This window comes from Solanum pennellii, chromosome 1, assembly GCF_001406875.1.
Source record: "Solanum pennellii chromosome 1, SPENNV200".
Lineage (NCBI taxonomy): Eukaryota > Viridiplantae > Streptophyta > Magnoliopsida > Solanales > Solanaceae > Solanum > Solanum pennellii.
In genome coordinates, this window is record NC_028637.1 from 28526249 (window position 1) to 28549352 (window position 23104).

The following is a 23104-nucleotide window of genomic DNA, read 5'->3' on the forward strand; positions in this document are numbered from 1 at the left end:
ATTATATATATATATATATATATATATATTGGTCTAATTTTAATTTTACATTAAATTTTACAAAATAAAGAAGAATTTCAAATTAAGGATCATAAGTTGAATGTATTAAAAGTTCTTTTCAATTTATGGTCTTAAAAAGATGTGTCACACTCAAAGAAAAACTAACATTCTATATTAAACTGAATAAAAGTAAAACTACACTAAATAAATTGGAAAGGAAAGAGTATTTACTAAATGTAGTTTGGACTCTTGAAATAAGATTTTGATCAAGTACATTTCCCCTACATTTTGAGACTTTTTAGATTTTCAATACTAATTTGTTGTTTGTGCAACAGAAATCATTGGTCTTTTTGCCAAGCATAAGTTGCTACAAAAGTATATTTTATTGTTACGAAAATGAGTAAATATGAATTATTAAGATAATCTTTTAATTTGAGGTTGAGTTATGTAATTTGCCTTGTCGAATCAACTTTTGTTGATCTATCTATTTTACCCACAAAAACATATTGCAATTGAATGATTGAAGAACTCTAACAATCTTCCTTATTTAAAGAAGAAGAATAGAAACCAAAAAATGGTAAAATGCACAAGTACCCCCTCAACGTATGTTCAAAAACACAGAGACATACTTATACTATAATAAGGTCCTATTACCCCCCTATACTTATTATATAAGTAATTTTCTACCCCTTTTCGGCCTACGTGACACTAACTTGAAAAAAAAGAGTCAACAAGCATTGGGGCCACAAGATAGTGCCAGATACACCTAAGAGGGGTAGAAAATTATTAAAAAAATAAGTTCAGGGGGGTAATAGGACCTTATAATAGTATAAGTGTGTCTCTGGGATTTCGGGCATAGGTTAAGGGGGTATTTGTGAATTATCCCCCAAAAATATTATAATTGCATGATTGACAACTCTCACAATTTTCCTTATATTAAGGAGAAGAATAGAAAACTTACAGTTTTTGTAGTTTAAAAGTGTGAGAAACCCCCTCTATTTAAAAACATGAAAGCATATTATGAAAAGGTTTTATCGTATCTTTTTTGAGAAGTCACAGCCCTTCAGAAAAATCACAACTTTTTGAATAAGTGACTCATCGAATAATTCACAACTCTATAAAAAATTCAGAACCTTCCAGAAGAGTCACTTCCCAGTAATATGAAAAAGTGAATGCTTTTAATATAATATAGCATAAATAAATATAATATTAATTATGTAATATATATCCTAAGTATAGTGTTTTAATTTGGGGGTATTTTAGTGTTTTAACATTCAAGTTAGCGAGTTCATGATTTTATGGTAGTATAGATATAGATAGATAGATCGATAGATATAAAACTTATACACACTTAATTAATTTTATTTCTTTATAAAATTTTTATTTTCATTTCTTTCTCACTTAAATTTTTTAAAAATGAATTTTTTTATCTTTTTACTTACAAATATTTCAAAAAGATAATTTTTTTTAAAAAAAAAAAATTAAAAGTGTCCTTTAGTTTTAACATTTTATTGTTTGATGTTTGATATGATTTTCTTCATTTATATTTTGATATCAGTTCAATATTAAGTTATTTTAAATACACGACACTTTGAATTAGATTTCAAATAAAATAAAAAATAAAATAAAACGAAAAATAAAATCAATAGAAAAACAATGAATCAAGGTAAAAATAGAAGTTTCGGTATAAGGTAAAAAAAGTGTATTAACTTAATCCAAACACAAGATAAAGAAAATAAGAATATTTTTTAGTAATATTGTTTTTAGTCATATCAATTTATATATATGTATATATATATATATATATATATATATATATACACACACACACACACACACACTAGAAGGCTAGTGTACAAACACAACTTACTTGGTTGGTTGAACTTGCCACGCCAACACAAAAGGTGCACAAAATATAAAAAAAAATGATTTCGGGAGGGGAGAGAGAGGGTAATAGGACCCTTGTTATGTTTAGGTGTGTCTTTGAGAATTTAGTCATATTCTAAGAGGGAATTGTGCTTTATCCCATTACAAAACATAAAAAGATAAAATATGTGTGATATAATGGAGTTTCAATGAGAAGTTATAGTCATGACTGACCACTTTCCGTCACTAAATAAAAGACAATTACCACAACTACTAACATTTTCCTAGAAAGAGTCAGCAGTAGATGGTGATAGGATAGGAGACATTTTTAAAATGAAATAATATTATAATGCACAAATATACTAACAATTTTATGAATACTTTTTTCTAAAACAAAAACTAAAGAAGTTGATGCAAATCACATACCAAACAATTGTTCACATCATCAACTAAATTATGTTAATTAAATTATGAGACTTTTTTTTCTTCAAAACAAAAAATCTTGAGGAAAAAAGGCACATGATAAGGTTAACAGATTAATTATGGCATCCAATCTGCATTGACAATAAACTATGAATTACCCGAACTATAAAACAAAAGAAATTTAATACACTTTAAAAAAAATCTATCAACTTGACCATCTTCTAGTAAGCTTCACTAATTACTTCAAAAATATTCTTATGTTTTTGTTGTCATTCTTCGGTGTTTCCCTTTGCAATCAATATACAGATCGTTCTTGAATTCGCAAGCCTTATTTCTCACTCTCGTACTCCTCCTCACCAACGACTCACTTTCTTGAACTTTGTTATGTGCATAATATACCAAGTTCTCCAATTGCTGCTAATCCATTCGGGTAATAAACAATGACGTGAGATGTCTTTAATGAAATTGACATTTTCCTAGTTAGAAAAACCTATCTTGTTCTAACATTATTCGAATAATGTATAAAAACACATGTTGTTTAATTTGTTCAGTATAATATAAATAGTCTTGAAAGAAATATAGATATTAGCACTTATAACGAATATTCATTACATGTTTTATGATCCTTATACTGTAAATTTGACCTCGCAATAATGAGTTTAAAAAGAAAAAAAAACTTTTAAATAACATGGTAGATACTCCTTTCTTTCCATGTTTATGTAATATCATTTTGATATCGATCTATCAAAAAAATATAACATCTATATATATTTGAAAATAATCAAGCTATAAAATTGTTTATTTTATCATTAGTGAGAAGTTTTATAGTTACACAAATATTACAACATATTTAAGACAACAAATTTTAGAATTATGTGTTCCATGTAGAGTCAAAGTAAACATGTCTTTGCAAGATGAAATATATGATGTTAAAACTTCATCATGTTTCAATTAGAAAATATTATTTTTGAATAATAGAATAGAGAGGGAAGAACATCACTTTAATTAGAAGAAAAAAAGTATTCTTTTTAATTGTATAAGTTTTAGTTTATAAATAAAGTACAAATAGAAGTATAAGAAAACACAACATATATATAGATTGGAAATCTATAGACCTTTTTGAGAAGCTGAGATTCGAAAAGACAATAATGATTGTCAGATCTCACTACATTAAGAATTTTTCTGAAATCTTTATTAATCTTCACCATTTGGTCATTAGGTTTTATCATCTCTTTTTTTTTTCATTTAACTTTATTCTTTCTTCAGCTTCTTATTTGAAAAAATTCGAATTTTTTTCCTCCATAAACATAGCATAATTAAATATATCAATAAATTATAAACTTTTGCTAACAATTTATAATAAAACAATATGGACATATAATTTCATTCTAATATTGCTATTAATGAAAATTATAAGCACTTGATAGAAATGAAGGATAAAATATGTTTCCGAAAAGATATTATAAATAATCTTACAGATTCTTTGAGACATAAAGATTATAACATACAAAAAATTGTTTGTTTGAGATTCATAGTAGCTATGTTTGTTGACTGCCTGAATTTTAAATTTATTAGTGAGGGTTTGAACCTACCTTGTAATCCACTCCTCAATATTATCTTTCTCTAAATCTAAAACTTTATATTTTTTTATAAAAGAAGAATTTCTACTTTGGAAAGTCACCAACAATAAGATAACTTCTTTTGATGTTGGGAGAATCAAGTAATTTGACTTATCAGAATTTATTTTTTGTAATTTGACTTATCAGAATTTATTTTTTCCGTTTTAGGTTTTTTTTCAGTGTACCAAAAAAAATAATAGATTTACTACATTAGTTTCAACAATAGTAAAAATTAATGAAAAATTATTTGGGGTCAATTATCAAAGTTTATAATAAATTAGTGATTTTATGAGAAAAATATGAATTAACTAAGAAAATTGTCATTAAAAATATACAGTTAATAGTATTGTTTTAACAATTTTTTCCATAAATATTTTTACAATGCAGTTTTGATATTTAGTGGTACTGGTTCTTTTGCTTCTTCATGTAACAGTAAAATTGAATAAAGAACATTTATTTGAAAAAATAAAATAAAAATTAGTGTATATTGTACCAATTAGTGATACTTTATTTGTGTTCCAACACCTAATTAAACATGAGAAAAGATCATACATCTTTGGATATATTTTGCATCTACAAAATTTTATTTTTATAAAAATCATGATATAATTTGGATCAAACAAATCATAAGTGAAAACTCATAATTCTTTCAACATTATAGGTAATGAATAATTAAAAAGGAAAAAAGAGGGATTTATGAAAAAGATGGAGTATCCTTGGTTTAATAATCTTTATATGTCATCATCTTCTTCATGAGAAAAATTTGTTTGATATATACATTTAAAAAGCCTTTAAAACTTTGACGTGAAATTCAACATATTAAAATAGAAGATACAATGACGTAAAGTGGAAATTAAATTTCAGAACTTGACAATCTTCTTCTAACCCATGAAGTCGCACTACGTATGACAACACCATATCCTCTTCAACTTTCTCCATTTTAAAAATTTTGAGTTTTTTTTTAGAGGAACTAAATTAATTGGTGAATTGTCATCCAATATTTTTATTCTTAAAATAGGCATATCTTGCATTAATGGATAGATGTTAGATTGTAAAAATCTTATTTTAATTGAATATGAATGGAATATATCAGGACCAACTAATATGAGTATGGTAAAAATGAATGAGTGTTTCCTGTTCAGTGTCATTTTCTCATAAAATTCATGGTATATAAATTAAATTCACTTTCTTAAATAACATATTTTTTACGATATTAGTGTTTTGTTATGAAATTTTTCATTTTTTCCCAAGTAGAACATGGAAATTTTACTCATATTTTTAAAAAAGAACTTTCAATTTTTTTTTATATATTAAAACAGAAAATGAAACAACAAATTTAGTAAACACTATTGATGTTGGCCTCCTACTATAAGTATGGAGAAAACACTACTGATGCAAAGTTTCTAAGGAAACATTTTACTTGCACTATGGATTCTATAGCAGCTGAAATCACAATAAATTCCTCAAATTTATTTAAACCCTAGGTCTATGCAGTCTTTGTAGAATCAAGGAAATGACATAATTATACGGACCTAATTGATGAAAGAAATCCACTAGTGGAATTCCATACCCCTGGTAAAGAAATGTAAAGAGAAATCCTTTGCATTTTTGAGCTAAAACATGAAGAACACTATTGTGTGTTAATGAAAGAAATTGGGGTCTTTTTCTTTTTCTATTAGTTAAACGATTTATCTTAGGAATCAAAGGACGTAGCTTAAGTGTCTCAATTAATAATGAAATGACAAAAATGACCCTGACATAAAAGCGACGAAGGCCATTAACTACGGTACACCACGGTCCATCATTTGAACTATCGACTGGCAAACGGGGTCATGGTTGTGATCACGTTGTTTATGTATCGGTTAATAGTATCTCCCAAAGTCAAATTCTTTGTGCATTGGACCAGATTTAGCAGTTATATCGGTGTACCGTTCATCATGATATCTTCATGATTAGTAGTTGGTCACTTCATTGAGCTTAACCTTTTTTTTATGTTTCGTTAATTATATTCTTGCTCAAATTTTGTAATTGCTCAGTTAAACTTTTTTCTTCTCATATATATTTTTCAGCTTAGAATCTATATCCTGCATGCTCAGTACATTCAAAGTACTTTCTCATACTATGTGCTACATCCTGTCATAATATAGGTTTAGATACTCAACATCCAGATCACACTTAAAATCGATTCTCCGTGCACATTAAGAAACTTCAAAGGTTAGTCATCATATTTCGAGGACAATAGACGTGCACATTAATAAACTCAACTCATTTAGAGGCTTTTTAGACATATTAGTAGGCTCAACTTGAGTTGTTAAGTGGTTGTTGCAGTTATCACAAACCCTAATTTATTTCACTTATATTCAGTGCGTTTAGGTTTTTCCCCATTTTCAGGTATCATTCATTGTATTTTCCGCACAGTACATGTTTTACTTAAGTATTTCGGTATTTTCATGATATGCCAGGCTTAGCGTTAGCTTTGGGTGACTCATGATCCTAGATTCTCGTGTTACGTCTAGGGGGTGACCTCGGGGTTTTATAGTTGGGGTCAAATTTTGGGAATTGTATTTTTACATTAGATAGCTTTGTACTCGTGACTTTAAAGTTTTAGTAGGGCTTCTATTGAATTTTTTTTGTTTTACTTCGGATCTATCTCTTTCTGTAATTAGTATTATTTCAATTAAGTCCTTCCATTGAACTCAATGCATTACCTTCTTGGTACGGGTTCTCTTACATACTAGCTATTATAGTCGGTGTGATCAAAATTCAAGAAGTCTATTTATGACAAGGCTTTTGTTGAGGCAAATGGAGAAAGGGATGACAAAAAGAGAGATCTGCGATGGCTCCAAGGGTTAATTTTTTAGGATCTAGGGTTAAGGAACTGTTCAAAGGTTATTGTAATCTTCTATATCATTTATCATATGATCCAATTTTGATAAAATTAAAAATATCGGACAATTTTAATAGCACTGGTATTTCAATTGGTTTTCTCAATAATCAGTTCAAGAATTCATTTGATGTTGTGTCAAATCAATCAATAACATAAAATAACATATTAAAGAGTATTTAAAAGTGAGAATATATATTATATAATTAATCTTGTTTAAGAATATCCGGTGCAAACAATATGCATAGAAATCAGTTTATTATGAACTCATGAATTTCCAAATGTTAAATGTTTATCAGCAAATATAGTTTTAATATTTTGATTGATTTTTATACCCTTAAAAGCTAAATTATGTTTTAATACAGATAAAACATATTGGATAAAATTTATATTCAGCTTTACTTATTAATTTGAATCCAACAAAAACTCTCCGAACTAAATTAAATTCTTGATATAACAATTATGAATTGGATACAAATTTAATTTGTTCAAAAGGTTGAGATTTCCATTAGAAACTTCTATCAGAAAATTGTCATGACGTTGTTATAAATTAGAAAAAACATGAATATGCATTTGAATTTATTGATTTTAATAGATATAATTCAGTTAAATCAATTTTTAAAACATATTTTATTAGTTTTTACCTTATATTCATATTGTTCACTATTATTAGTTTGAAATGGAAATAAAAATCAAGTGTAGGTGTTAGAGCTCTTTATTGTTTTCATTGAACACGAGCTGTTTGATCATGGTCGTGTATATGTTTTAAAGAAAAAGTGAAATTTAAAAATAATGAACTCTTTTGTAAGTAGGTATAATCATTGGCGTAAGAAAAAAAGGAACAGTGAAGTGGTTTAGTGACCAAAAGGGATTCAGTTTTCTCCGGATTATGGTGGTGCTGAGCTTTTCGTTCATCAATCTAGTATAAGATCTAAGGACTATCGTAGTTTAACTATCGGTGAATCGTTTGAACTTGATGTGGAATGTGGGAATGATGGTCATATGAAGGCTATCAATGTTGCCGGCCTAGATGGTTCTCTTATCAAGACAGGATCCCGTGATCGCAGAGGTGGTTGAAGTGATTCCCGTGGTAGTGGTGGTTTATATACATTTTTAGGTGGAAATATTGTGGTGGTGAAGGTTTTTAGGGTGGAAGCAGGCGGTATGGAGGTGATGATTGATATAGCGGTGGTGGTGGGAGGTATGGTGGTGGTGGCGATGGGTATAGTGGTGGTGGTAGAGGAGGATGTGGGTGTTACAAGTGTGGAGAGCATTGTCATTTTGCAAATAATATAAAAATGCACAATCATACTAAAAATTTTATGAATATTCTTTCCTAAAAAAAAAATAACGATGTTGATGCAAATCACATATCAAACAACTGTTCACATCATCAACTAAATTATGTTAGATTAATTATGAGACTTCTTTTTTCTTGTCACTACCCAAAATGAGTCGTGAGTGACACCCACACTTAACCTCTAGGTGGGCGAACCAAGGATTTTAAACCCCAACATATACGAACAATTAAACTATGAAAAATAAAAATTATGCTGAAGCACCAAAACTTATTAATGTATCATTTCTCAAAACCTGAAAGTCATTAAATCAAGGACATTTAATCTCAAAATACTAAGTCTAAGAATAATGAAAATACCAAAATAAGTAAATCAAATGATAGATGTCCGAAATTTAAGGATATCATGACATAAATGAGAGAATTCAGCACAAGCTAGAAATAATAGCTCACCCTTAACTCTGATGTGTTGGAGACTGGATAGAGCTAAGGGCGAGTCAAAGTCGATGGTACACTTGTTGCACTCCACAAAATAACACAATGAAAATAGAAGTAGGGCCAGTACAAGGAACACATATTGAATAGGTATCGTCGGCCAACCCAAAAGAAACCAATATATATTGAATAATAATATAAAATTAACTAAAATGCTTTGCATGTGGCAAGCAACAATCACACGAGCTAGTGAAAACAACACTATAGTATGTACACAATCAATCACAATATAAAGCACACCTATGAGGACTCATGCCTCCACATCATACTAATTAGGAAAATGTGTTCTTTGAGATTTAGTATATTAAGTTAATTAAAGATTTTCTTTTCTTAAATGTTATCGTGTTGGAACGTGACACTCAGATTTCATATATTGTGTCGGAATGTCACACTTTAATCCCATAATACCGTGTCGGAATGCGACACTCTGATATAATAATACCGTTTTGGAATGTGACACTACGATTCGGTTATCTCATTAATTTATTTCATCAAGCCTTTTTTTTTTCAAGGCATCATTTTAATAGAGAGGGTTCAAAATTATAAATTCAACAGTCTCAGAATTTTAGGCTAACCACAAACCACAAAAAAAATATATACAACCACACAATTAAGTACATGGTAAACTTCACAATATAATTCAATACATATAAATCGCTATTGAGAGTTTACCTATCAAATAGAAATAAACCATAACCTACCTCCACCGAAAAATCGAAGCCAAGCCAACTACTTCTCCGATATTTTCCCCTTCCTCAATGCATCCGAACCTTTCCAATCTATCAAGTATATATGCACAATTTGTAAGCAAACGAGCCTATAAACGCTCAGTATTTTTTCTATATTTAGCCAAAACCAAAAAAAAAACTCCTAATTCTGTAATAAATTTTCTCAAGTTCAAACAGAAGAATAATTCTAGATTTAGCATAACTTAAATGGAATTTAAATAGTTTGATTCATCTAATACTTAATTACCTATTTCCATAAATAAAAACATAAACTATAATGTGATAACTAAATAATTAACCTAAGAACGAACATTACTGAAATACTATGAATAATTGACAACTAACATATTCCAATATTTCAGTGTATAGTCTAAATCATTGTCCAATGATTGACATGAGAGCCATTCTATATTTTATCTAATTCTCAAAATTCTAATGTAAGGTTAAGTCATAATTTTTTCAATCACTACACCCTTAGTAGTTTTCATATAATATAATCCACTCAATATTTAAGTTTCTATCCCAATATATCAAACTTGGGTCTTAATATGATAATTATAAAAAAAGTCTACGAATAAGTCGAATGTTAAAAAATACGGTACCTAATTTATAAATGAACATAATTGAAAAAACAATGAATTTTCATCATTATTTTACTCTAAGTGACCATCCTACAATAATATCTCACCCAAAAACTTTTCCTAGTTATCAACTGTAAGTCAAACCAATTGCTATACTTACATTTTTGTCTTATACCTATACACGAAGTCAACAATATGAATAGCTACTGATTTATACTACTGCACAACCACATATCTTCATTAATTTAGAAGCCCAACCAAGATCGTACATGAGAAGTCAGAGCCGCCTCTGTTTGCTGCATGGCGTAAGTTTTCTCTCCTCAAACCCTTAATCTTTCGACAGAATATTCACTCCCTATCTATTACATAAGACTAATTATAAAACTGGTAAAAGTAACTCATTATTAATTTTAAAGTTCTCTTCTTTAACCACCAACTAACTCAATCATAAAAACTACCCCACTTTTTGCATACTTATAATTACGAATATTTCAAAATATCCGTAAATCTATCGGAAAGTATTTTGTGAAACTAAAAGTTTTAACTTTCGAAACAACCAAAAAAAAGTTGTTAAAATAGATTGCAATTTACCAATCGTTTGTCCTCCAATGATCACCGGAAGACAAGGGAAGAAGGGTATCTGAAGAGACAAAAAGGTTCAGATATCTTTCATGCATATCCGTCTCACCCTCCAAGTGGACTCTTCAACTGACCAATTCTTCCACTGCACCTTGATAGATGCAATCTCTTTTGACCCCAATTTGCGTATCTCCTTATCTAGAATAGCAACATGCTCCTCTTCATAAGACATATTCTCATCAAGCAGAACTGAATCCCAATGAATAATGTAGTTTCCATCACCATGGTATTTTTTTCAGCATACACATATGAAATACTCGGTTCACTCGTGACAACCCTAGAGGTTAGGACAATTCATAAGCTACCTCCCCGACGTGCTTCAGAACTTCAAATGGAGAAATATATCTCGGACTAAGCCTACCTCTCTTACCAAACCGCCTTACACTCTTCATGGGTGATACCTTTAGTTAGAATTGTTCACTATCCACAAACTCCAAGTCTCTAACCTTCCGATCTGCATACTCCTTCTGTCTACTCTGAGCTGCTAAGAGTTTCTTAGGAATGCATTTCACTTTCTCTAATGGTTCTCTCAAAAGATCGGTACCTCATGGTCTCACCTCAAATGCATCAAACCAACCAACAAGAGACCTACATCTCCTCTCATACAATGCTTTAAATGGTTCCATATCAATACTCGGGTGATAACATTGTTGTACGAAAACTATACTAAGGGTCATAATTGATCCCAATGCCCACAAAAATCTATCACGCACGCACGATGCATATCTCTAGTACTTGAATCGTTCGCTCAAACTGACCATCACTCTGAGGGTGAAATGTTGTACTAAGCCAGTCTAGTACCTAATTCAGCATGTAAGGTCCTCCAAAACTTAGAAGTAAATTTCTTTCCTCTATCTGATATGATGGAAAGTTGAACTCTATGCAAATGAACAATATCAGACATATAGAGTTTGGCTAATTTCTCTGCATTGTAAGTTATCCTGACTGGAATAAAGTGGCAGACTTAGTTAACCAATACATAATTACTCAAATAGAATCAAACTTACCCATTGTCTTCAGAAGACCAACCACGAAATCTATTGCAATTCTTTCCCACATCTATTTAGGAATGGGTATTCTCTAAAGTGTCCCTCCGGGCCTTTGATGTTCATAGTTTACCTGCTGACAATTCGGACATTGTGCAACAAAATCAGCAATGTCACGCTTCATTCTACTCCACTAGTAATGTTGTTTACGATCGCGATGCATCTTTTTTGCACCAGGATGTATAGAATACCTCGAACTATGCGCCTCTGCAAGAATAGTATGAACCAGATCATTAAAATGGGGCACACATACTCTCCTTTTAATTGTCAAGACGCCTTCCTAATCAATCACATCCTCTTTAGCCTCTCCAGATAATACCATATCTCGAACTCGGCTTAGTTTTTCATCAACAAAATGCTTTCCATTAATCTTTTCAAGAAAAGAAGATCTTGCCTCCACACATGCCAAAAATCCTCCTTAATCATGTATTTCTAGCCTCATAAAGTCATTAGCCAGAGTCTGAATCTCTCTAGCAAATGTGCATCTAGAAACTTGTAAGTGGCTAAACTACCCATGCTCCCTGCTTTTCTACTTAAGGCATCTGCCACAACGTTAGCTTTTCTAGGGTGATATGAAATAGTAATATCATAGTCTTTGAATAACTCTATCCACCTCCTCTGCCTCAAATTCAAATATTTTTGAGTAAAAACGTATTGTAAACTACGATGATCTGTATAAAATTCACACTTGACCCCATTTAGATAATGCCTCCATTGTTTCAATGCAAATAGAACTGCAGCCAACTCCAAATCATGGGTCGGATAGTTACGTTCATGCACTTTCAATTGCCTCGAAGCGTAAGCAATTACATTCCTCTTCTGCATTAGCACTGAACCCAAGCCAAAATAAGATGCATCACAATAGACAATAATATTCTTACCATTCATTGGCAAGGCAAGAATCAGTGTAGTAATCAACTAGGTCTTGAGTTTCAGAATGACGGCCTTTACCATGACCACCTCTACCTCTAACTACTGAGGATTTTTGACTCTGCCTTGGACAATATTTGCTAATATGTCTAGCCTCTCCACATTCATAACAAGTCTTGGAGTCAAGTGTAGGTCTTTGTGAAGAGGAGGAAGTGTGGAGATAATCTCCAAACTCAGAAAAAGGCTGATAGGTCTTCAACAGACCCTCAACTAAAGCCTGCAATAATGACTGTACAGGACGGGCTGGATAACCCCCAACTCTGCCCTTTGGAGTAATAATGACTAAACTCACCTCCCTTACGAAACATCTTCAATGTCGATGCCTTTGTAAAGTCATATGGCTTTACCCCTTTTACCTCTATCATAAAATCAACCACTTCTTGAAAGGATTTTGTTGCAGCAGCTATCTGTAAGGCTGGAATCTGAAAATCTGACCTCAATCCTTTCACAAAGCAGCGAATACGGTCTTGTGACTGAAGAAAAGCTGAGTGGCTTACTTGGATAGTGCACAAAATTTGGCCTCATAATCAACAACATTCATCTTTTCTTGCTCTAGGATGAGGAACTCATCTCCTCTCCTATTCCTCAAAGTTTGGGTTTTATACTTCTCCATAAATAAGCTAGAAAATGATGCCCAAGTCAAAGGTGCTTCCTTCGCTCGTCGACACTCAACATAAGACCGCCACCATATTTTGTCATCCCCCTGAAACTGGTAGGTCACAAACTCAACACTGAATCATACTACTATGTCTATCTTATGTAGCACCTCATGAAAATAAACCAAGAAATCATAGGCACCTTCAGATTCAGCACCCTTGAAGACGGGAGGTTTCAACTTTATGAGCTTAACGAAAAGTTAATGATGGTCACCTGTTATTATAGACATGTAGTCAATCGAGGAAACATTCCTATTTCCAAGGATGCATCTATGCGGGAGCCATAACAGTTGTATGCTGTACTCCCTGAACCTGAGGTGTTGGTATAGAAAACACTGGGGTGTCTAGCCTTGATTAGATAACCCGCTAAGATAGGTGAGAACCTTATTAATCATCTCTAGAGTAGGCTTGGGTGGTGCTTCCTTCTCTTGAATCTGCTCATCTTCCCCTTCTTCACCCTCTCTCACTACCTAATCAGTTGGTGGATGAGTCACCGCTCTATCCCTAATTGGACCGGTGTTTATCCTCTGCCTCTAGTGGGCCTCCTCCCGCAACCTCTACCACGACCTCTTGCCACTGCTCCTCCTCGGGTTAAAGCCCCAATGATTGGCTTAGACGCACGATGTCTTGCCGTTGTTGGTGTTGTCACAGTTGTTGCTCTAGCTCTAACCATCTGCGTTATAGAGTGAGAAGGACATATCTGATTTTTATCTCCTAGATACCAATTGAATCCAAGTTATAGCACGAAAAACGATGAGTTTTCCGAAAGTTATATAGCCTCGAAAAAAAGTAAAGGCATCCCCGTACCGTTCCGCAAGACTCTACTATACCTGTACTTGTGTTTTGGGATCATCTCACCTAATGCTCTAATACCAAGTTTGTCACGACCCAAAACAAGTCCTGAGTGGCACCCATACTTAACCTCCTAGGTGGGCCAACATCTACCAACAATTCAACTATGAAAAACAAAAATTATACGGAAGATCCAAAACATATTAATGTATTATTTTCAAAAATCTTACACTCATTTAATCAAGGACATCTAATCTCCAAATTTTAAGTCTAAGAATATTGAAAATACCGAAATAAGTAAATCAAATGATCCATGTACGAAATTTAAGAACATCATGACATAAATGAGAGAATCTAGCACGAGCTAGAAATAATAGCTCACCCTGAACTCTGATGTGTTGGAGACTGGCTAGAGCTGAGGGCGATTCGAAGTCGATTGTATACTTGTTGCACTCCACAAAAGAACAACAAAGAAAATAGAAGTAGGGGTATCATCGGCCAACCGAAAATAGAAACCAATATATATTGAATAATTATATAAGATCAACTACAATACTTGGCAGGTGGAAAGCAATAAACAACACGAACTAGTGAAAACAACATCATAGTAGGTACAAAATTAATCACAATATCAATCACACCTATGAAGACAAACAACATCATAGTAGGTACAAAATTAATCACAATATCAATCACACCTATGAAGACTCATGCCTCCACACCATACTCATTTGGAAAATGCATTTTTTGAGATTGAGTATATTAAGTTAATTGTATATTTCATTTTCTTAAATGTTATCGTGTCGGAACGTGACACTCAGATACCATATACCGTGTCGGAACGTGACACTCCGATCCCATAATACCGTGTCAGAACGTGACACTCTGATCCAATAATACCGTATCAGAACATGACACTCCAATCCAATTATCTCATTTATTTATTTAATCAAGCCTTCTTTAGTTTTTTCAAGGCGTCATTTTACTAGAGTGTGTTCAAGATTATAAATTCAACATGCTCAGAATTTTAGGCCAACCACAAACCACACAACCAAGATATAGAATCACACAATCAAGTACATAGTAAACTTCACGATATCACTCAAAACATATCAATCACTATTGAGAGATTATCTATCAAATCAAAATAAACCATTACCTACCTCAACATAAAAATCGAAGCCTAGCAAACTACTTCTCCAATGTTTTTTCCTTCCTCAATGCCTCCTAACCATTCCAATCTATCAAGTATATATGCATAATTTGTAAGCTAGCAAATCTGTATACACTCAATATATTCTATATTTAGCCTAAACCAAGAAACACTCACATTATTCTATAATCAATTTTCTAAAGATCAAACTGAAGGATAAGTCTAGATTCCTCCAATTAGCATAACTTAAATAGAATTTAAATAATTTAATTCATCTAATACTTAATTACCTATTTCCGTAAATAAAAACTTAAACTATAATGTGATAACTAAATAATTTACCTAAGGACGAACATTTGTGAAATACTCTGAATAATTGAAAACTAACATATTCCAATGTTTCACTGTATAGTCTAAATCATTGTCCAATGATAGGGTAATCATTTTCCAATGATTGACACGAGAGTCATTCTATATTTCATCTAATTCTCTAAATTCATGTCTAAGGTTAAGTTATAGTTTTTCCAAACACTACATTCTTAATAGCTTCCATATAATATAATCCACTCAATATTTAATTACCTATCCCAATATATAAACCTTGGGTCTTAATATGATAATTATAAGAAAAGTCTACAAATAAGTCGAATGTTTAAAACAGTAAGAATAATTTATAAGTGAACATAATTGAAAAAAATAATCTAAGACTCATTCTATATGTCCATATAAAATTTTTCAATGAATTTTTATCATTATTTTATTATAAATGACCATCATACTATAATGTCTCACCGAAAAGCTTTTTCTAATTATCAAATATAAGTCAAACCAATTGTTATACTTGCATTGTTGTCTTGTACCAATACAAGAAGTCAACAATATGAATGGCTACTAATTTATACTACTACACAAAAAAATAGATTTAAAACATAAATTTGGACAATAGCCAGAATTAATGAATAATTATTTCGGGCCAATTATAAAAGCTAGCAAAAAAAGTAATTTTATAAGAAAAAACATGAATTAGCTAAGATATTTGTTTTTAAATACATTTTTAGTGAATAGTATTATTTTAACAATTTTTCATAAAAAATTTTACAATGCGATTTTGATATATAGTGATACTGGACCTTTTTTTTCTGGTAATAGTAAAATGGAATAAAAACATTTATTTGAAAAACTAAAATAAAAATTAAGGTGTATTGTACCAATTAGTGATACTTTATTTGTGTTCCAACACCTAATTACTTTAGAAAATATAAAATATCTTTGGATATATTTTGTATCTACAAAATTCTCTTTTTATAAAAATCATCATATAAATTTAGATAAAACAAAACATTAGTGAAAACTCACAATTCTTTAAACATCATAAGTAAAGAAAAATTAAAAAGGATAAAAAGTGGGATTTATGAAAGAGATGGAGTATCCCTTAATTTGACTTTCTATGCCTAATAATCTCTATGTCTTTGTAAGTTTATATGTCATCATCTTCTTCATTAATAAACTTGTTTGATGTAGACACTTATAACGCTTTTTAAACTTTGATACTTAACCTGACATTCGACATATGAAAATTGAAGAATACATCGACGTAAATCAGATATTGAATGTGAGAATTTGGCAGCCATCTAACCCATGACGTCGCACTACACATGACAACACCATATCTTCTTCAACTTTCTCCATTATTAAAGAAAAATTTTCAGTGGTTTAGAGGAACTAAATTAATTGGTGAATTGTCATCAATTTTTTTTCTTCTTAAGTAGGAATATCTTGCATTAATGAATAGTTTTTATATTGGTAAAAATCTTATTTTTATTGAATATTAATTGAATGAATCAAGATCAGCTAATTCGAGTGTGGTAAAACTAAATAAGTGTTTTTATTCATTGTCATTTTCTTATAAAAGTCATGGTATATAAATTGTATTCATTTTCTTAAAATAACATTGTTTTTACGATATTAGTGTTTTGTTATGAAATTTTTCATTTTTTCCCAAGTTAAATTTGGAAAATTTCTCAATTTTAAAAAAAGAACTTTCGATTTATTTATTTTATATATAAAAACAGAAATGAAGCAACAATTTCAGTAAACACTACTGATGTTGGCCTCCTGCTCTAAGTCTTGAGAAACACTATTGATGAATGTTTCTAAGGAAACATGTTACTTGCACAACCAATTCCTAATATTTATTCAAACCATTGGCTTATACTATATATGTAGAATCAAGGAACTGACGTAATTCTAGGGACCTAATTGATGAAAGGAACCCACTAATGAAACCCCACATTCTTTGTGAAGAAATCTAATGAGAAGTCCTTTGAATTTTGGGGCTAAAACGTAAAGAACACTATTTCTTGTTCTTGAAAGAAACTGACTCCTCATTCTCTTTCTATTAGTAAAACGACTTATCTTAGACATCAAAGGATGTAGCTTAATTACCTCAATGAATAAGGACACGACAAAAACAACCCCTGACATAAAAGCTGACGAAGTCCATTAACTACGGTACTCACGCGCCATTGTTTGAACTATCGGCTGTCACACGAGGTCATGGTTTTATATCACACAGTTTATGTCTCGGTTTATAGTATCCCCAAAGTCAGACTGTTATTGCATTGGACCATGTTTTCAGAAGTTATATAAGTGTATTGTTCATCATGTTCTCTTCATGATTAGTACTTTGTCACTTCATTCAGTTGAACTATTTTATATATTTCGGTATTTATATTCTTGCTCAGATTATGTAATTTCTCAGTTACACGTTGTTCTGCTCATATATATTTTTCATGTTAGTATCTATATCCTGCATGCTCAATGCATTCAAAGTACTTTCTCATACTCTTTTCTACATCCTTTTATGATATGTGTTTAGGTACTGAGCATCCATATCACGCTTAAAATCGATTCTCCGTGCACATTCAACAACTTCAAAGGTGAGTCGTCATATTTCGAGGACAATAGACATGCTTTCATTTTTGTCATTATTTTTAGTTTCAGTTCTATCAGAGTTAGTTCGGGGCATGTCCCATCACCTCAGCTCATTTAGAGCTTTTCAAACATAGTAGTAGATTCAGTTTGAGTTGTTAAGTGGTTGTTGCATTTATCACAAACCCTAGTTTATTTCACTTATATTTAGTGCTTATAGGTTTTTCCCCATATTCAGGTATCCTTCATTGTAGTTTCCGCACAGTACATGTTTTACATAATTATTTTAGTATTTTCATGATATGCCAGATTAGGCGTTAGCTTTGGGGCACTCATGATCGTAGGTCCCATGTTATGTCTAGGGGGTAGCCTCGAGGTGTGAAAATTGGTGTCCACTTTTGGGAATTGTATTTTTTCACTGTACATAGGTCCTGACTTCAAGGTTTTGGAATGGTTTCTACTGTATGTTGTTTTTTTTTGTTTTACCTCGGTTCTGTCTATTTCTTTTAATACTACTATTTAACTTTAGTTCTACCCTTGTACTCACTACATTACCATCTCGGTACGGGTTGTCTTACATACTAGCTATTATAGTAGATGCCATCAGACTCAAAAAGTTAGGTCATGGTAGGATATTTGTTGAGACAAGTGGACAACATGTTGACCAAAATGGAGATATGAGATGTCTCGAAGGGTTACTTTTTTAGAAACTAGGGTTAAGGAATTATTGAAAGGATAACGTAAATTTTCTATATCATTTATAATATGATCCAATTCTTATAAAATTAAAAATTTAGGTCAATTTTAATAGCACTGTGATTCAATTGTTTTCGCAATAATCAGTTCAAGAATTCAAATGGTCAAAAATTCATCTTGTGTTGTGTCAAATTAATAGAGTAACATAACATAACATATTAAAGATAATTTAAAAGTGAAAATATTGGTTATATATAAAATCTTGTTCAAGAATATCTGGTGCAAACTATATGTATAGAAATCAGTGTATTGTGAACTCATGAATTTCAAAATGTTAAATGTTTATTGGCAAATATAGTTTTAAAGTCTTGATTGATTTTATACCCTTAAAAGCTAAATTATGTCTTAAAACAGATAAAACATATTGTATAACAAATTATATTGAGTTTTACTTAATAATTTGAATCCAACAAAAACTTTTCCTACTAAATTAAATTCTGATCTATCAATTATGAAATGGATACTAATTTAATTTATTCATATGGTGAGATTTCTATAAGAAACTTCTATCAGAAAATTGTCATGACATTGATATAAATTTAGAAAAAGCATGCATATGCCTTTGAATTTATTCATTGTTATCGATACTATTCGGTTTAATAAATTTTAGAAACATATTTTTTTAGTTTTTCCCTTGCACTCATATTGTTCACCATTATTAGTTTGAAATGTAAATAAAAATTAACTGTAGGCGTTAGAGATCTTTATCGTTTTAACTGAACATGAGATTTTTTTCATGGTCGTGTATATGTTCTAAAGTGAAAGTGAATTTTACATAGAATCAACTCTTTTGTAAGTTGGTATAATCAGAAGCGTAAGAAAAAAGGAACAGTGAAGTGGTTTAGTGACCAAAAAGGGTTCAGTTTGATCCGCATTATTGAGTTGATGAGATTTTTGTTCATCAATCTATCATAGGATCTAGACTTTTGTAGTTTAACTGACGGTGAAGAGGCTGAGCCGATGTGGAACCTGGGAATGATGGCAATACGAAGGCTACCAATGTTGCCGGCTCAGATGGTGCCTTTATTAAAAGAGGATCCCGTGATCTCAGAGGTGGTGGAAGTGATTCGTATAGTGGTTGTGGTTAATATATATTTTTAGATGGGAAATATTTTGGTGGAGAAGATTGTTAGAGTGGCAGCATGTGGTATGGAGGTGATGGTTGATATGGCGGAGGTGTTTGGAGGTATGGTGGAGGTGGCGATGGGTATAGTGGTAGAGGTAGAGGAGGAAGTGGGTGTTACAAGAGTGGAGAAAATTGTCATTTCACAAGGGAATGTAGCCACAGTTGTGAATATGGTAGGGGTATGGTGGTGGGAGATATTGTTGCACGACAATGGAGACAGAGGTGGTGGGAGATATGGTTGCACGACAATGGAGACATAGGTTGTGGGAATGATATTTACATAAAGGATGTCAATGTTACCAACCCTTGTTCCCCTAAAGGCCTAACTTGTAACAACCACTACCACCACCACCTAGACCTCCTTCGTCGTCAACCATATTAACCACCACCAATGCTTCCCTATCCATAACCTTGACTATGTTTCCTTGAAAATAACCAATATACTCGCACCTGTAATATCCACTTCCTCCTCTACCATATCCACCTCCCCCATACCTCCCACCACTATCGCCATATCAACCTTCACCTCCATAATGCTTGCTACTGCCCTAACCACCTTTATTACCACCATATATCCCACCTCAGGATCAATATCCACAACTACCACCATATAAATCACCCCAACCACCTCCACAATAACGTGGTTTTCCTATGAAATAAGCAACATCTAGACCGATAACATTAAAAGCCATAGTACGACCATCAGACACAGATTCCACATTGAGTTCAACAACTTCAACATCATCTAAACTATAAAAACCATCACATCTATACTAGATTGATTATAAGAGACCTCATTGCCATCATTATCAGAAGTAAGAAACTGAATCCATTTTGCTCACTAAACCAATTTACTGTTCTGTTGTTCTGACGTCCCTGAATACACTAACACTTCAACGTAGAGAAAACAATTAGTATACCTTGGAATCTTGAGGAAAGAGATAAAGAGGTTGAAAAACCCTTTGGTTAAGCACACAATATCTTTTCTGCATAAAAAAGGGTACGAAAGTGGCACTGCCTTATAATTTATATTTTGGTGTTGCACATATCCAAAATAGGAAAATATTGTATTAATGTTCCTACACTCTTATTTAAGTAAAAAACTTTTTCCAGTTATCTCTTTCTTTTCTTCCGAATGTTAAATTAATGAACGATACCTAAGAGATGTAATTCTCATATGGTGGACTATCGTAGTCATATATGATATACAAATTTTTATGTTTTTTCCATATATGACATTATGGAAAAATCTAAAATATGAATTTAAAATACTCAATCCTACATCTCCCCCTATTTCTACAGCTCTGATGCTTTACAGGAGGTCTTGTGAATTTGATTCATGATGGCTTGGAGCCCACTTGAGATTCTGTTTATTTTTGGAACTCCACTAGGAAGTACTCGTCATGCAACAGAAAGACCATAAAAATGAAAAAGAAACTTCAACTTAGTCATTTTGTTGCAATATGTGCTGAACATCATCTATCAAAGATTTTATGTGTTTCATCCCACTTGAAGTACATTCAACAACCTTTTTTTTAGAACAATTCTGACTGAAAGAAGAGTAGGAGATAGAAAATAAAAATAAGATTTTTCACGCCATGTGGTAGCCCAAAAAAGTAGATTTCACTAAAATAATATATATTTAAGAAACTGATTAGTTTCCTTTGATTCAACAACAAATTATTTCACATGGGTAAGCAACAAAGAGTTAGAACAGTGATGAATAAAGGTACTGAAAATATAGGAGTTACGTTACCTTGGTTGACTGACACATCTTGTATGATAAGAAGAAAGATGAGAACGTTGTAATAAAGAGCTTGTACAACCCACAAGACAAAAAGGAGTAATGTAACATTCAGTCGTGAGCAAGAAGGCAACATAGTAAGAAGAAATGAAGGTGAGCTAAAGAGGAAGTTAAAGTTAGCTTTTATAGCTAGGGTTAATGAATGTGGGATTAGGTTGGGCTTGGGCCAAAACTTTATTTTTATTTTTTGATAATAAATAAAATGGCCTATATGAACAAAAAATTTATCTTTTAAAAAAGGGTTTTAGGGGTAATTTAGGAAGTTATAGAAATATTAAATATGATAAAGTAATGTCAATCATGTAATATTTCCAAACAGTTAAAGTATGAAATTTCCATGATTTTCATGAGTTCCTCATATAGAAATTACCTTCATCCCCCTTCACAACCACTTATGTTCTGATGGTGTAGGAATATAAGAAATTAAAATTCAATCTATTGTAGATAATAATAAGAGATTAATTGATCACCAAAGCTGAAGTAATCCTGAAGAGTTTTCTAGCTCCTACAAAATTTTGAGGACAATATGAATCGATTTTGTTGATTCTCTCAATGAACTCCTAATATGCACAATGACCAAGGATGATTTACTCTTAAACTATCAAAGTCTATGCACCGTTATCAACAAAATCTAAAGAAATTATGTCCCCCTAACTAATATACTTATATAGTTGAGGAATCTAGTAAACATTGAAATGTTGCTCATGTTCAAGTACTTATGACAAAGACATAAAAGTAGAAAATCTTACCTTTGGTTTGAATCTCCTTTCATGAAGAATGTGAAACCAAGTAAAAGTAGACGAGGATGATAGATCGATGCCAGGTCTCCAACTTGTAGACTATACCTTCAACCTTTTTTAGTTACAAAAAGGATTTCCATGCATCAAATTAGGAGGACACAAAATTATCATCTCAAGAAAAATGGTCCACATTCTCATTCATCATTAGCTAAACGGAATATGAAGAATTCTTATCTTAACTAAACCTCCCTCTTCAATATTGGCGTATCTTATTCTCTATAAGCAAGACTATTTATGTAACAAAATTATATTACAAGTGAAGGAAAATGAGTCTTTAATGGAGAAGAAGTATATTTCAAATAATTTACTATTTTTTATGGTTATAGTTATTTCACTATAACGTTATAGTAGAGGTGAACCTTTGTTTTAGAAACTTTTATTGCACCAACATAAACATAACTCAAATATAATGTCTAAGCTAAACTTAAAATAAAAAGAGGCTTAAGTGGGATTCGAACACTTGTCTAGAGGGTGGTATATCTACTTTCTACACATTGCACATGGGCACTTCTATGTTTTTATGGGTGCACTGTGTTAACTATATCTTAATCTCTACCAATTTTATATATATATATATA